Here is a 16,673-nt window from a genome sequence, read left to right as displayed (position 1 = left end):
CACAGAGTCGGCCACGACTGAAGTGACTTAGCAGCAGCAGCATGTCCATTGAGTCAGTGATGCCATCCAACCATCTCATCTAGTCCCCTTCTCCTGCCCTCAATGTTTTCCAGAATCAGGGTCTTTTCTAATGAGTTGGCTGTTTGCATCAAGTGGCCAAAATATTGGAGTTTCAGCTTCAACATCAATCCTTCTAATGAATATTCAGGATTGATTTCCTTTAGGATTGACTGGTTGGATCTCCTTGCAGTCCAAGGGACTCTCAAGAGTCTTCTCCAACACCACAGTTCAAAAGCATCAATTCTTCAGTGCTCAGCTTTCTTTATGGTTCAACTCTCACATCCATATATGACTACTGGAAAAACCATAGCTTTGACTAGATGGACCTTTGTTGCAAAGTAATGTCTCTGCTTTTTAATATGCTGTCTAGATGTGTCACAGCTTTTCTTCCAAGGAGCAAGTGTCTTTTAATCTCATGACTGCAGTCACCATCTGCAGTGATTTTGGAGCCCAAGAAAATCAAGTCTGTCAATGTTTCCATTGTTTCCACATCTATTTGCCGTGAAGTGAGGGGACCAGATGCCATGATCTTAAGTTTTTTGAATGTTGAGTTTTAAGTCAGCTTTTTCACTCTCCTGGTTCACCTTCATCAAGAGGCTCTTTAGTTCCTCTTCACTTTCTGCCAAAAGGGTGGTGTCATCTGCATATCTGAGGTTATTGATATTTCTTTTGGCAGTCATGATTCCAGTTTGTGCTTCATCCAGCCTGACAATGAAATTACTCTACATCACCATAATCTTGTGGAGGGTTGATTTTGCACTTGTTAGGGCAGGTCTGTTTTAGTTTTACCATTGCTTTTCAAGTGAATACCTTTGTCCTAGGAGGTGGTCTTTATTCCTTCATCTGGTCTTTATGAAGTTTCAATGAAAAGCTCTTCTGTCTTGGGAGGACGTGATCTACAAACTGTTTTCCCTGTAGTGGGCATGTGCTGAAATCTCAGCTCAGCTCTTTAGTCCTTGCAGCTGTTTTCCTCTTGGGGTCTTTGTAGTCTTGCCCTATACGTGTGCAGTTCTGGGGTCAGCCAATAATTTGAAAGGGGTTGCGATGGAGAGTTTGAGTTTACCTCCTCTGTGGCTTCCTCCATTTTGTGGAATTCTGTGAGTCCCTCCATTCACTAACCAGTTGCTTTTGCAGCCCTTGAACTTCTCCTATGATTCCACGGACCAACAAATCTCCAGGCTCTGCCTGACTCTATCTGCCATGCCAGACAGACTGGGGAGTGAGCAAAGGCAGGAGCCATATACACGTGGACCTCACCTCACGTGATTCCCTTTCTTCCAAATGTTAAATCTTTTTCTCTTTCTGTTTGTGCTGGTCATTCCACAAGTGTCTTCAAACAACTGTATTTATTAACACCCAGAGCTTATAACTGTGACCATCAGGAGGAATAGTCTAAAGTCATGCTGAGTTACCATGCTATTACCGAGCCACTATTATTTCTTGCCTGTATTTTTAAATTTGCTTTCTTGTACCCTTGCTCCTATAGCCTGTCTCACCTCAGTAAGTAATCCCATTAGAACATTGAATCTGACGATGCTATTTTTTTCCTTATAAGCCAACCACTGGCAGCCCATCTCCCTCAGAATAAAGCCCCAATCCTTGCAGTCAGCTGCACTGCCCTCATTGTATCCCCCACCCCAACTCTGTCTTATCTCTCTGACTTGGTGTCCCCATTATTTTACATTTTAATCACTCTGTTCTTGCCAAACTGATCCTCTTCCTACTCCTTCACTTGCCTCAGGGCCGTTTCCATTTCTGTTCTCTCTTTCTGGAATAGGTTTCCCCCACCCTATTTAAACTTGTGAGTCCTTACACCCCTACCTACTCTCACAGTCTTTTTAAAAAAAAATATTTATTTTTTTGGCTGCACCAGGTCTTAGTTACCGCACGTGGGATCTTTAGTTGTGGCATGCAGACTCTTAGTGGCAGGGTGTGGGATCTAGTTCCCTGACGAAGGATCGAACCCAGGCCCCCCTGCATTGGGAGTGCAGAGTCTTAGCCACTGGACCATCAGGGAAGCCCTTCACAGTCTTTTTACCCTAATTTACCTTATCTTCATCATGCTTGCAGTCAACTTAATAATTAACTGTCTATCTTCATGAGGATGTAATTTCCATGCAGGCAGGGATTTTTGGTGTTTTGTTCACATCTGTATTCCTGGGACCTGGCATAGATGAATGCTAAATGAATTTTTCTCCACTGGGACTCATATAAGCTCAGCTCCTTAATACTGAAAACATGTCTACCGTAGTTCCCGGCTATCATGAAACTGGCATGTTTTATCTTGGACTATTTGTCTTTATTCCTATGGAGTCTTCCCTACAGCCCTTGCCTTACAATGCTGATCTCCTGGGACACACACTGTGGAGTGTGATAAAACGTCAATGAATTAGGTGTCTGTGGAGTTTGGGTTATTATTATTATTATTTTTTAATCAGAAATAACCTTAGGAAAATCTGATACCTTTTAAATTTGTTCGTATCACATAAATTATATGAGGTTCTAGTGTTTTTAGAGTTAATAGGATAGAGATAAGAAAAAGGAGATAATGGTTTAATCATTGACATAATACATTTTATGCCTACACATAGATTATGCATTGTTGACCTTTAAGTTAATTTAGGCTTAATGAGATGGTGTCATCATGTTTGAAGACTTAATATAATTATTTTATTATGTTTTTAAAAAATTATTCCCTGAGCTTGTGCATGTTTTATACCTCATAAAGGCCCATGTGTATTGCCTTCTCATTGAATATATATATTTTTAGCTGTTTTCTGATTTGAGGTTTGCAGAAGTCTGATCTCTTGAAGGATGGTTTTACTCAAATGTTTAATTTTCCCAGGCATTCTACAACTTTTGTTTTTCAATGTTTTTCAATGGAGACCTGTATTTCCAAAAGAAATTAAACTTTATGTTCTGAAAATAGATTCTTTAGATATTCCTGGGGCTTCTCTTCAGATCCAGTGGTTAAGCTTCCGCCTTGCAGTGCAGGGGACCTGGGTTCTATCCCTGGTTGGGGAACTAAGATCCTGTCTTTTGTGCAGAGCCACTCCTGCCCCCACCCCCCGCCCCCCGCCAATAAGTAAATAAGAAAAAGAGGGGTTTGCAACAGGCATCTTTATCATCCTGGGCACAAACTGAATAATGAATGGAGAGCTCAGCTGACACTGAGCTGAATAATGAATGGAGAGCTCAGCTGACACTCAGCGGCAGGCCCTCTAGTGTTCCATCTTGAAAATGCAGATTGATTTCTGAACAACATTGCATCCACCCTTGTGGCAGAAAGTGAAGAACTAAAGAGCCTCTTGATAAAAGTGAAAGTGGAGAGTGAAAAAGTTGGCTTAAAACTCAACATTCAGAAAACTAAGATCATGGCATCTGTTCCCATCACTTCATGGCAAATAGATGGAGAAACAGTGGAAACAGTGGCAGACTTTATTTTTTGGGGCTCCAAAATCACTGCAGATGGTGACTGCAGCCATGAAACTAAGACATTTACTCCTTGGAAGAAAAGTTATGACCAACCTAAACAGCATATTAAAAAGCAGAGACATTGCTTTGTCAACAAATATCCGTCAAGACTATGGTTTTTCCAGTAGTCATGTATGGATGTGAGAGTTGGACTATAAAGAAAGCTGAGCGCCGAAGAATTGATGCTTTTGAACTGTGGTGTTGGAGAAGACTCTTGAGAGTCCCTTGGACTGCAAGGAGATCAAATCAATCCATCCTAAAGGAAATCAGTCCTGAATATTCATTGGAAGAGCTGATATTGAAGCTGAATCTCCAATACTTTGGTCACCTGATGTGAAGAGCTGACACCTTGGAAAAGACCCTGATACTGGGAAAGATTGAAGGCTGGAGGAGAAGCGGGTGACAGAGGATGAGATGGTTGGATGGCATCACCGACTCAATGGATGAGTTTGAGTAAGCTCCAGAAGTTGGTGGTGGACAGGGAGGCCTGGTGTGCTGCAGTCCACGGGGTTGCAAAGAGTCGGACATGACTGAGTGACTGAATTGAACTGAACTGAACTGATTGCGTCCCAGGGAGCCCCAGGGTCTCCAGCAGAAGCCAGAAAATCAGAAGGGAGGGACGAGGAGGCTGAACAGCTGGACTCTGGCCTCATCCCCTTCAGCCACAGAAGCTGCTGTTTTATACATTTTTTTCATTTGGGTACACTGCTTAGCTGTTACATGATAAAATAGTTATTTTGGCGCTTCAAAAATAAAAATTTAAAAAACAATAGAGTATAAGCATGTGAAATCCAAGAAGTGACTGTACTGTACATATTCATTTATATAGTTGGATTTTAGGATTTCAGCAGTATTTCCACATATAAAACATATAAATGCTGGAACTAGCACCAAATAGCTAGTTAGCTTATGGTGGAATTGAATGTCTGTGTGTTTTCATTTAAAAAAATTCAACAAACAACAAGCATGACCCTGGAGATTATCACAGGAAGTGAAGTAAGTCAGACAAAGACAAATATGATATCACTTATCTGTGTAATCCATAAAGTGATACAGATGACCTTATTTTTAGAACAGAAACAGACTCACAAGCATAGATACCAAGTTGATGATTACCCAAGGGGACAGTGGAGGGGTAAATTAGAAGTGTAGGATTATCAGATACACACTTGTGTATATAAAAGAAATAAACAAGGACCTACTGGAACAGCCACAAGGTCCTCTGGGATTTGCAGAGCCACCCAGCTTCAGTGTGGACCAAATATCGTTTTCCTGGCAGTGAACGGACAGCGGTACACAGAGGTTAGTGGGGCTCAGTGATTAGCAACAGAGAGTGAGTCATTTAACCTGTTGATCTACAATGATGTGTTCATTTCTACTGCACAGCAAAGGGATTCAGTTATACACATATGCATACATTCTTTTTCATATTCCTTTCCTTAATGGTTTATCACAGGATATTGAATATAGTTCCCTGTGCTATACAATGTGTATGTGCTCAGTTGCTCTGTCCCGTCTGAATCTGCAACCCCATGGACTGTAGCCCTCCAGGCTCCTCTGTCCATGGGATTTCCCAGAGAAGAATACTGGGGTGGGTTGCCATTTCCTCCTCCAGGGGATCTTCCCCACCCAGGGATTGAACCTGTGTCTCCTGCATTGCAGGTGGACTCTTTACTGCTAGATGAGCCACCAGGGAAGCCCGTGCTAACAATAGGCCTGTGTGTCTATCCATTCTATATAGAGTAGTTTGCATCTGCTAATCCCAAACTCCCGGTCTATCCCTCCCCCACCCCATTCCTCCTTGGCAACCTGAAGTCTGTTCTCTTGGTCTGTGAGTCTGTTTCTGTTTCATAGGTAAGTTCATTTGTGTCATAGTTTAGGTTCCACATATAAGTGATATCACATGGGATTTGTCTTTCTTTTTCTGCCTTACTTCACTTAGTGTGATCATCTCTAGTTGTATCACTGTTGCTGTAAATGGCATCGTTTCCTTCTTTTTAATGGCTCAGTAGCATTCCATTTCTCCAAAGAAGACACACATGGCCAACAGGCATATGAAGAGATGCTCAGCATCACTAATTATGAGAAAATGAAAATCAAAGCTACAATGAGGTACCACCTCATACCAGTCAGAGCGGTAGCATCTTCACTCACACATCTGGTCAGTGATTCTGGATGATGACTGGACCTCTCCCACAAAACAAGTGACTTCTCCATATGATCTCTTTGATTCATTTATTTCTGACTGCACCGGGTCCTCTTTTCTACGTGAGCTTGAGTTAGTTGCAGCAAACGAGGCTGTCTCCCTTGCAGCGCACTGGCTTCTCATTGCAGGGGCTTTTCTTGTTGCAGAGCACAGGCTCTAGATGCACGGGCTTCAGTAGTTGCAGCTCATGGGCTCAGCAGCTGTGGCACACGGGTCTAGTCACTCCAAGGCATGTGGGATCCTCCTGGACCAGGAATAAAGCTTGTGTCCCCTGCCCTGGCAGGCGGATTCTTCAGCACTGGACCACCAGGGAAGCCCTCTATGTGGTCTCTTGAATAGACTAGTTTGGGCTTCCTTACAGCACGGTGGCTGGGTTCCCAGCGTGGGGAATCCCAGGAGGTAGGAAGTAGATGTTTTGAGGGCCTGGACACAGTTATATTGTCATTTTTGCTCTATTCTATTGGCCAAGGACTAACACAGCCCAGATTCAGCATTGACATCAACTCATGATTGGAGGAATGGTAGAGAATTTGGGGGCTCTGTTTTAAAACTACCACCGTCCCCTACATTATAGAGGGAATCACGTCTCACTTCCATTCTCATAGACTGTCTGACTTTAGGCAAGTTCTTTGTGGTAGAAACTACTGTTGCTTGTCAGTATCTATGTCTGCTCTCTTCCTCCTAGGAACACCGGTACAGTATTTCCCAGCCTGTTGCATGTAGGTGCGGCAAAGAGATTAGTTTTAGCTGGTGGAGTGAGAGCAGAAGCGCCATGTGTCTCCTTGCGTTGAAGTAGGTAAGAGCCATGGGTTTTCTCACTCCTGCTCACCTACCAGCTAGATGCAGAGGAGCCAGAGGTGGACGTGGATGCAGGAGCTGGTGGAGTCACAATATGGAAGTAGCCTGGGTCCCTGAACGATGGCTAGAGTGGATCCCTCACCCCATGCCCTCTGCACACAGTAACAGGGAGGAGAGGGAGGCCTTCATCGTGTTAAGTCACCAAAGTGTTGGGGTTATTTGTGACAGCAGTCAGCCTACCCTAGTACATTAACCAACCTCTCTGAACCTGCTTCCTTACCTGAAAAGGTGGGTATTATCAATAGCTATGATGAGTACCCTCATAAGAATTAAGTGAAATAATTTAATGCACAGCACCTGGCACATAGGAAGTTCTCAATCGTGGCTCAGATGGTAAAGAATCTCCCTGCAATGCAGGAGACCTGGGTTTGATCCTTGGGTCAGGAAGATCCCCTGGAGAAGGGCATGGCAACCCACTCCAGTATTCTTGCCTGGAGAATCCTATGGACAGAGGTTACAGTCCATGAGGTTGCAAAGAGTCAGATATGACTGGGTGACTAACACTTTCAGTGTCATTGCTACAAAGTTAATATAACGGCCAGTTGGAAAAGGAGGCAGGCTTGTGTCTGGGAGGATGGCGGTCCAGGAGGAGGGGAGCAGTAGGCTGGCCATCATCATCACCATCATCAAGACGCCACCTTCATGTGTTGAGCCCCTGCCTGGGCCAGGCTCTGTTTTAGAGACACTTCACTTGTGTTCAGGTCAGTCCCCCAAGGCCGGTGCTGTTAACCTTGGGGTCACAATGAGGCCTTTGGGGCCAAGAGCTGCTGCCAAAGCCGTCCAAAGTCACACAGACAGGCTGGCCTTAACACATTATTGACCAGAGACATGTTAACATGTCTTTTGTTGTTGTTGTTGCTGTTCAGTCGCTATGTTGTGTCCGACTCTTTGCGACCCCATAGACTGCAGCACACCAGGCTCATCTGTCCTTCACCTTCTCCTGAAGTTTGCTCAAACTCATGTCCATTGAGTCGGTGATGCCCTCCAACCATCTCATCCTCTGTCTCCCCCTCCCCCTCCTGCTCTCAATCTTTCCCAGCATCACGGTCTCGGAATGTTATTGACTGGAGTGCTTCAGTATTCACTTACCTAATAAATCACCGGCCACAAGCGTCAGTTTCTGCAAAAATCCCGTGGTCAGTAAAGAGTTAACCGCAGCCCTTCTGACCTCCAAGCCTGACTCCTTTTACTGCAGGGGTGACAAATGTGACATGTACATAAAAGAAAAGAAAAAAATGAGGCCTCTGTCTGCTTACCTCCTCGCTGGGGAAGTGTTGTTTTTTCCTTTGGAGACTTTCTTTACTTCACATTGTAAGGATTTACTTTTATACATTAAATATATATTGGCTATGGCTTGGCTGCCAATGTGGAAGGCCCCAGCTTCCTTCCCTCTCCCAGGGTCCTTTGGCCTCTCTCTTCTGTTTGAACTCCACAGGCATGGTGAAGTCGACCAGTGGAAAAAGGTCTGAATCTTGTGAACCAAGTCCAAGTGTGTGAGGCTCCCTGCAGCTTAGGGTCTCCTGTGAGTAGAGCGGATGTTTTAAAGCCCTCTCAGTGACACCGGTAACCCGAGGTGGGATTGTAACTCCAAAGCGGTGCTTTTTTTCCTGTGTGGTTTGCCAGAAACAACTTTATTTTATTTCTTTTGGCCTCACTGTGCAGCATGTGGGATTTTAATTCCCCAACCAGGGATTTCCAGTTCCAGTTGAGCTATTTCAAATCCTAAAAGATAACGCTGTGAAAGTGCTGCACTCAGTTCAGTTCAGTCGCTCAGTCGTGTCTGACTCTCTGCGACCCCATGAATTGCAGCACGCCAGGCCTCCCTGTCCATCACCAACTCCCGGAGTCTATCCAAACCCATGTTCATCGAGTCGGTGATGCCATCCAACCATCTCATCCTCTGTCGTCCCCTTCTCCTCCCGCCCCCAATCCTACCCAGCATCAGGGTCTTTCCCAATGAATCAACCCTTCGCATGAGGTGGCCAAAGTATTGGAGTTTCAGCTTCAACATCAGACCTTCCAATGAACACTCAGGATTGATCTCTTTTAGGATGGATTGATTGGATCTCCTTGCAGTCCAAGGGACTCTCAAGAGTCTTCTCCAACGCCACAGTTCAAAAGCATCAATTCTGCGGCGCTCAGCTTTCTTCACCGTCCAACTCTCACATCCATACATGACCACTGGAAATGTGCAGCAAATACGGAAAACTCAGCAGTGGCCACAGGACTGGAAAAGGTCAGTTTTCATTCCAATCCCAAAGAAAGGCAATGTCAAAGAATGCTCAAACTACCGCACAATTGCACTCATCTCACACACTAGTAAAGTAATGCTTAAAATTCTCCAAGCCAGGCTTCAGCAATACATGAACCATGAACTTCCAGATGTTCAAGCTGCTTTTAGAAAAGGCAGAGGAACCAGAGATCAAATGGCCAACATCCGATGGATCATCAAAAAAGCAAGAGAGTACCAGAAAAACATCTATTTCTGCTTTATTGACTATGCCAAAGCCTTTGACTGTGTGGATCACAATAAACTGTGGAAAATTCTGAAGGAGATGGGAATACCAGACCACCTGACCTGCCTCTTGAGAAACCTGTATGCAGGTCAGGAAGCAACAGTTAGAACTGGACATGGAACAACAGACTGGTTCCAAATAGGAAAAGGAGTACGTCAAGGCTGGATATTGTCAGCCTGCTTATTTAACTTATATGCAGAGTACATCATGAGAAATGCTGGGCTGGAAGAAGCACAAGCTGGAATCAAGATTGCCAGGAGAAATATCAATAACCTCAGATATGCAGATGACACCACCCTTATGGCAGAAAGTGAAGAAGAACTAAAGAGCCTCTTGATGAAAGTGAAAGAGAAGAGTGAAAAAGTTGGCTTAAAGCTCAACATTCAGAAAACTAAGATCATGGCATCTGGTCCCATCACTTCATGGCAGATAGATGGGGAAACAGTGGAAACAGTGGCTGACTTTATTTTTCTGGGCTCCAAAATCACTGCAGTTGGTGACTGCAGCCATGAAATTAAAAGACATTTACTCCTTGGGAGGAAAGTTATGACCAACCTAGATAGCATATTAAAAAGCAGAGACATTATTTTGCCAACAAAGGTCTGTCTAGTCAAGGCTATGGTTTTTCCAGTGGTCATGTATGGATGTGAGAGTTGGACTATAAAGAAAGCTGAGCACTGAAGAATTGATGCTTTTGAACTGTGGTGTTGGAGAAGACTCTTGAGAGTCCCTTGGACTGCAAGGAGATCCAACCAGTCCATCCTAAAGAAGATCAGTCCTGGGTGTTCATTGGAAGGACTGATGTTGAAGCTGAAACTCCAATACTTTGGCCACCTCATGCGAAGAGTTGACTCATTGGAAAAGACCCTGATGCTGGGAAAGATTGGGGGCAGGAGGAGAAGGGGATGACAGAGGATGAGATGGCTGGATGGCATCACTGACTCGATGGACATGAGTTTGGGTGAACTCCGGCAGTTGGTGATGGACAGGGAGGCCTGGTGTGCTGCGCTTCATGGGGTTGCAAAGAGTCGGACACGACTGAGCGACTGAACTGAACTGAACCAGGAACTGAACTTTTGTCCCGTGCACTGCAAGGCAGATTTTTTTGTAAATTATTTATTTTAATTGGAGGCTAATTACTTCACAATATTGTGCTGGTTTTTGCCGTACACTGACATGAATCAGCCACAGGTGTACATGTGTCCCCTGTCCTCAGCCCCCCTGCCACCTCCCTCCCCATCCCATCCCTCTAGGTTGTCCCAGAGCACTAGCTTTCAGTGCCCTGCTTCTTGCGTTGAACTTGCACTGGTCATCTGTTTCACATATGATAATATACATGTTTCAATGCTCTTCTCTCAGATCATCCCACCCTCGCCTTCTCCCACAGATTCCAGAAGTCTGTTCTTTACATCTGTGTCTCTTTTGCTATCTTGCACATAGGGTCGTTGTTACCGTTTTTCTAAATTCAATATATATGTGCTAATATACTGTACTGGTGTTTCTTTTTCTGACTCACTTCACTCTATATAATAGGTTCCTGTTTCATCCATCTCATTAGAATGGACTCAAATGCATTCATTTTTATAGCTGAGTAATATTCCAATGTGTATATGTTCCACAGCTTCCTTATCCATTCGTCTGCCTAGGCGGATTCTTAAGTAATGGACCGCCAGGGAAGTCCCCAGATGCATCCTTCATTTCTCGATTGCCTTGAGAAGCAAGGGCAGCTTTGTCTGCAATTCTACCTGAATAAGAAAGGCTCAGGAAACTGCTGAGGAGCAGGTGCTTACCATCCTGATATTAGATCTTGCTAGATGAAGCAGTTTTACTAGATTAACCAATGATTGATTTCTCTTCCTTCCTCTTCCTCCCCTCTGAGGTATCAGTTTTGGTTTTAGCAACATAACCCCCTGCATAGACCTATAGATCTGTAGGTTTAGAGTCAGTCATTAAGGAGTGTCCTTTGACTGCCTTTACTTTATGTGAACAAGACAGTCCTTCTATCATCTGTTGAAGAGTGTGTGGAGCTGAGACACCAGATGAAGATGCGTGTTTATAATATCTTTCACTTACATGGTTCCTCTTCTGGCTCTGATAAAACTTTAAACATAAAACATACCTTCCTTTTTATTTCACAGGTAGTTTCTCTGTCACAGGCAGGATGAGTAAAACCAACTTCTACATTTAAGGTTATCTTTGAAATATTTATGAATATGCTCAAGGATAAAAAGGCTTTGACCACTTGCTGCTAAAACAATCAGTGAAGCTGATTTTCTTCTAGAATATTATTTAGTATTACTCTTGTTATGTTATTATAGAATATTATACAATTCTTCTGCAATAAAATTCAGAAAGCTATTTTGTTATTGCCTAGATGGGAGGGGAGTTTGGAAGAGAATGGTTACATGTATATGTACAGCTGGGTCCCTTTGCTGTCTTCCTGAAACTATCACAACATTGTTAATCGGCTAAACTCCAATATAAAATAAAAACTTTAAAAAAAAAAAGAAAATAAGAAAACTATTTTGTTCTTTAAAATAGTTGTTAAAAAATCTTTGTAGCTGTTTAAATCTTCCCTGGTAGCTCAGCTGGTAAAGAATCCAGCTGCAATGCAGGAGACCCCAGTTCAATTCCTGAGTTGGGAAGATGCCCTGGAGAAGGGATAGGCTACCCACTCCAGTATTCTTGGGCTTCTCTGGTGGCTCAGACGGTAAAGAATCCACCTGCAGTGCAGGAGACCTGTGTTTGATCCCTGGATTGGGAAGATCCCCCAGAGGAGGGCATGGCAACCCACTCCAGTATTCTTGCTTGGAGAATCCGCATGGACAGCGGAGCCGGGTGGGCTACAGTCCGTGGGATTGCAAAGGGTCGGATACGGCTGAGCAACTAAGCGCAGCCCAGCAGCTGTTTATAAACTAACACAAGATGGTGCCAGAGAGCTGAAGTGGAAAGGGATTTGCTTTCAGGGACTGGAAAGACTTGAGTGAAAAGGGGTGGCCTGGGGTTGGGGGGTATTTCTGAGAGATGGCATCTCGGGGTGCCGTGAAGCAGGGGGAGCTAGCACCCCCCCTTTGCCCACCATTGCCAGCTTGACTCTCTTCAGGAAGCCTTTCCACAGCTTTGCACTAACTTTTCAGCCCTGGTGGAAGAGGCAGGTCGGCCGTGAGCAGAAGATGGAGAAAGAGGGAGAAGAAGGCTGTGAAGAGCAGAGAAGCGGCTTACCAGGCTGTTCTCGGGTGGGGGGCGCCTCTCACAGGGGGTGGCCGGCAAGTCTCTGCCTCCTGGTGGCCACAGACACAGGCAGCGGAGGGGAACAGAGGCAGCCACTCGCGGGCGAGCAGAGGTCACGGCTTCTCCATGGGCCCACTTTTAATTAATTGATTAATTAGGCTGCTTTGGGTCTTCGTTGCAGCACATGTCACGCGGGATCCTTTGTTGCGGCACGCGGGCTCAGAGGAGGAGATGGTTGGAAGGCATCACCGACCCAGTGGACATGAGTTTGGGCAAACCCTGGGAGGTGGTGAAGGACAGAGGAGCCTGCCGTGCTGCAGTCCACGGGGTCCCAAACAGTCGGACGCAACTTAGTGACTGAAAACAACAACAGGCTCAGTCGCCCTGCAGCGTGTGGGATCTTAGTTCCTGGTCTAGGGATTGAACCCACATCTCCAACATTGTAAGGTGGATTCCTAACCACTGTTCCACCAGGGAAGTCCCAGGCCCACATTTTTAAAGTATGGAGAGCTTAGTTTTTTTAGAAATTGTGGTAAAATACACACAGCAAAACAACATTTGCATCTTTTTCAAAAAACCTTTTTCATTTTTGGTAAAACATAGAACATGAAATTTACCATTTTAACCATTTTAAAGTGTATCACTTGATGGCATTAAGCACATTCACAGTGTTGTGAAGCCACCATCACCGTCTCCAGATCTCTTTTCATCTTGTAAAACCAAAACTCTGCACCCATTCACCAGCAGCTCCACACTCCCCTCTTCCCCAGCCCCTGGCATCCACCATTCTGCTTTCTGTCTGGATGAATCTAATGACTCTAGGGACCTCAGGTAAGTGGAATCATACAGCCTTTATCCTTTGTGTATCTGGCTTATTTCACTGAGCATAATGTCTTCAACGTTCATCCATATTGTAGCAAGTTTCAGAATTTCCCTCCCTTTTAAGGCTGAATAATATTCCATTGTATTAATATGTGTAGACCACACTGTGTTTATCCATTTATCCATCAGTGGACACTTGAGTTGCTTCTAGCTTTTGGCCACTCTGTAGAATGCTGCTATGAGCATATGTATACAAATATCTCTTTGAGTGCTTTCTTTCCCTTCTTTTGAGTGTATACACAAAAATGGAATTGCTGGATCAAATGAAAATGCTATGTTTAGTTTTTTGAGAAACAGCTATGCTGTTTTCTACAGTGGTTATACTGTTTAACGTTCTTACAGCAGTGCAGAAAGGTCCAAATTCTCTACCTCCTCACCACACTTGTTAGTTTCTGTTTTTTTTTTTTTTATCCTTAAAGACTAATCTAGTTGAGGTTCAACTTAAAAAAAAAACAAACCAACTCTTTATTGAATTTGTTACAGTTGATTCTGTTGTTTCAGTTCAGTTCAGTTGCTGAGTGGTGTCCAACTCTTTGCGACCCCATGAACCGCAGCACGCCAGGCCTCCCTGTCCGTCACAAACTGCCGGAGTCCACCCAAACCCATGTCCATTGAGTCAGTGATGCCATCCAACCATCTCATCCTCTGTCGTCCCCTTCTCCTCCAACCCTCAATCTTTCCCAGCATCAGGGTCTTTTCCAATGAGTCAACTCTTCGCATGAGGTGGCCAAAGTATTGGAGTTTCAGCTTCAACATCAGTCCTTCCAATGAACACCCAGGACTGATTTCCTTTAGGATGGACTGGTTGGATCTCCTTGCAATCCAAGGGACTCTCAAGAGTCTTCTCCAACACCACAGTTCAAAAGCATCAATTCTTCAGCGCTCAGCTTTCTTTATCGTCCAACTCTCACATCCATACATGACCACTGGAAAAACCATAGCCTTGACTAGACGGACCTTTGTTGGCAAAGTAATGTCTCTGCTTTTTAATATGCTATCTAGGTTGGTCATAACTTTCCTTCCAAGGAGTAAGCGTCTTTTAATTTCATGGCTGCAATCACCATCTGCAGTGATTTTGGAGCCCCCCAAAATAAAGTCAGCCACTGTTTCCACTGTTTCCCCATCTATCTGCCATGAAGTGATGGGACCAGATGCCATGATCTTAGTTTTCTGAATGTTGAGCTTTAAGCCAACTTTTTCACTCTTCTCTTTCACTTTCATCAAGAGGCTCTTTAGTTCTTCTTCACTTTCTGCCATAAGGGTGGTGTCATCTGCATATCTGAGGTTATTGATATTTCTTCTGGCACTCGTGATTCCAGCTTGTGCTTCTTCCAGCCCAGCGTTTCTCATGATGTACTCTGCATATAAGTTAAATAAGCAGGCTGACAATATCCAGCCTTGACATACTCCTTTTCCTATTTGGAACCAGTCTGTTGTTCCATGTCCAGTTCTAACTGTTGCTTCCTGACCTGCATACAGGTTTCTCAAGAGATAGGCAAGATGGTCTGGTATTCCCATCTCCTTCAGAATTTTCCACGGTTTATTGAGATCCACACAGTCAAAGGCTTTGGCATAGTCAATAAAGCAGAAATAGATGTTTTTCTGGTACTCTCTTGCTTTTTTGATGATCCATCGGATGTTGGCCATTTGATCTCTGGTTCCTCTGCCTTTTCTAAAAGCAGCTTGAACATCTGGAAGTTCATGGTTCACATATTGCTGAAGCCTGGCTTGGAGAATTTTGATTATGTTCTGTTTTTTTTTTTGGCCGGGATATGGGATTTTAGCTCCCTGACCAGGAATTGAACTCACAGCAGCTGCACTGCGACAGTGAAGTCTTAACCACTGGATGGCCAGGGAACCGGGGAAATCCCCCTCACCTTTTTTTTTTTTTTTTTAAGATGTATCTATTTTTAGCTGTGCTGGGTCTTGGTTGCTGTGCACAAGCTTTCTCTACAGTTGCGGCCAGTGGTGGCTCCTCTTCGTTGCTGTGTGCGGGCTTCTCACTGTGGTTGCTTCTCTTGCTGCAGAGTGTGGGTCAGCGGTCGCTCTGCGACGCCTGGGATCTTCCCAGACTGGGGATTGCACCCGTGTCCCATGCATTGGCAGGCGGATTCCTAAGCACTAGATCACCGAGGAAGCTCCCCGCCCCCCTTTCTATAATAGCCGTCCTAATTGGCATGAAATGGTCTCTCATCGTGGGTTTGATTTGTGTTTCCCAGAGAAATCGGTTTTTCTTTACTTATTTGAAGTCACAGTCTTTCTTCAGTCACGAGCTTGTGCAGTGGTGAAAACCGTGGGGTCCAGGGTGTGACCCCTTGAGAGTCCCAGTGCCACAGCTCTGTGATGTCAGCGAGTCCCAGTGGCTCTGAGCCGCAGTATCTCCACCTGACAGAGAGGGTTCATGATAATTCCTTCCACACAAGTTGGTTGGAGGAAGACACAGGTAGGGCGCAAGGAGCTTTCAGCACGGTTCCTGCACGCAGTAAGTGTTCAGAGGAGGCAGCCATGGATGCAGAAGCCCCGTGCGTAACTCAGGTAATCAGGAAGGTGCTTAAGTTCATCTGGCCACAGACAGCCTTCCAGTTCCTTTCATCTGTATCGGTGCGCATGCTCAGTCACTCAGTTGTGTCCGACTCTTTGCGACCCCATGGACTCTAGCCCACCAGGGTCCTCGACCCATAGGATTCTCCAGGCAAAAATACTGGAGTGGGTTGCATTTCCTCCTCCAGGGGATCTTCCCCACCCAGGGATCCAACCCGCATCTCCTGTGGTTCCTGCATTGCAAGCGGATTCTTTACCGCTGAGCCACCAGAGAAGCCCTTCCTCAGTATCTGCTTTCCCCCAAATCTTGATCCTGTGTGAAGCATCTTTAGCAGAGAGGAGCCCCCTCTGAGCCCTGCACTAACTCGTTTCAAGGGTCCTTCGTGATACTGGAGTCTAAGACTGTCATTGGAGGTCACTGAGCCTATTTCCGAGTCTCAGGTGGAACAGTTTAGCGTCACCAGCATCTCCCTGGGATCCCAGGAGCCCTTTGGAACTCTTGGACCACAGTCATTCTTCCAGATGATGACTTGCATGCCAGGGCTCCCGCCCTGAAGGCTCAGCTGGGCACAGACCGACTAGCACGTGTGGATGACACCTGGAGCTTCCATCTGCTCAACTCAGCTTCCTCTGTGAAGAGTCCTCCCTGGGGCAGGAAGGGTCTGCTGACTCCGGGACTATGAACTGGCAGGCCTCTCGAGGAGACAAAGCGCTACCATGACTAGAAACATGAAGGGATGCTTGGAGGAAAATGGGTCAGCTCGAACTTCATTAAATGTGTTCGCCCTTTGCAATTTGGCCAGAGTGAGATGTGTTTTGAAACAGAATGTGGCAAGGTCACCCGAAGTCAGGAAACTTGGGAGGAGAGTGGCTGGGGCGGGACATGGGGCCTTTTTCTTTTGAGG

General features: G+C 45.1%; 1 long non-coding RNA gene across 1 annotated transcript in view; it reads left to right on the top strand.

Moving 5' to 3' along the window:
- Positions 1-16,673, top strand: part of LOC145529760 (uncharacterized) — a 46,557-nt gene that overhangs the window by 16,496 nt on the left and 13,388 nt on the right. The window contains exons 6-7 of the long non-coding RNA XR_014071330.1: positions 8,034-8,120; positions 8,649-8,834. This is a non-coding gene — a long non-coding RNA (uncharacterized LOC145529760). The remainder of the gene's footprint in view (positions 1-8,033; positions 8,121-8,648; positions 8,835-16,673) is intronic.

The sequence above is a fragment of the Giraffa tippelskirchi genome, chromosome 12 (assembly GCF_054371585.1).
Source record: "Giraffa tippelskirchi isolate mGirTip1 chromosome 12, T2T-mGirTip1v1.2.pri, whole genome shotgun sequence".
Classification (NCBI taxonomy): Eukaryota; Metazoa; Chordata; class Mammalia; order Artiodactyla; family Giraffidae; genus Giraffa; species Giraffa tippelskirchi.
Note: the sequence above shows the minus strand (reverse complement) of the source record. Positions and strands in the feature narration are given on the sequence as shown.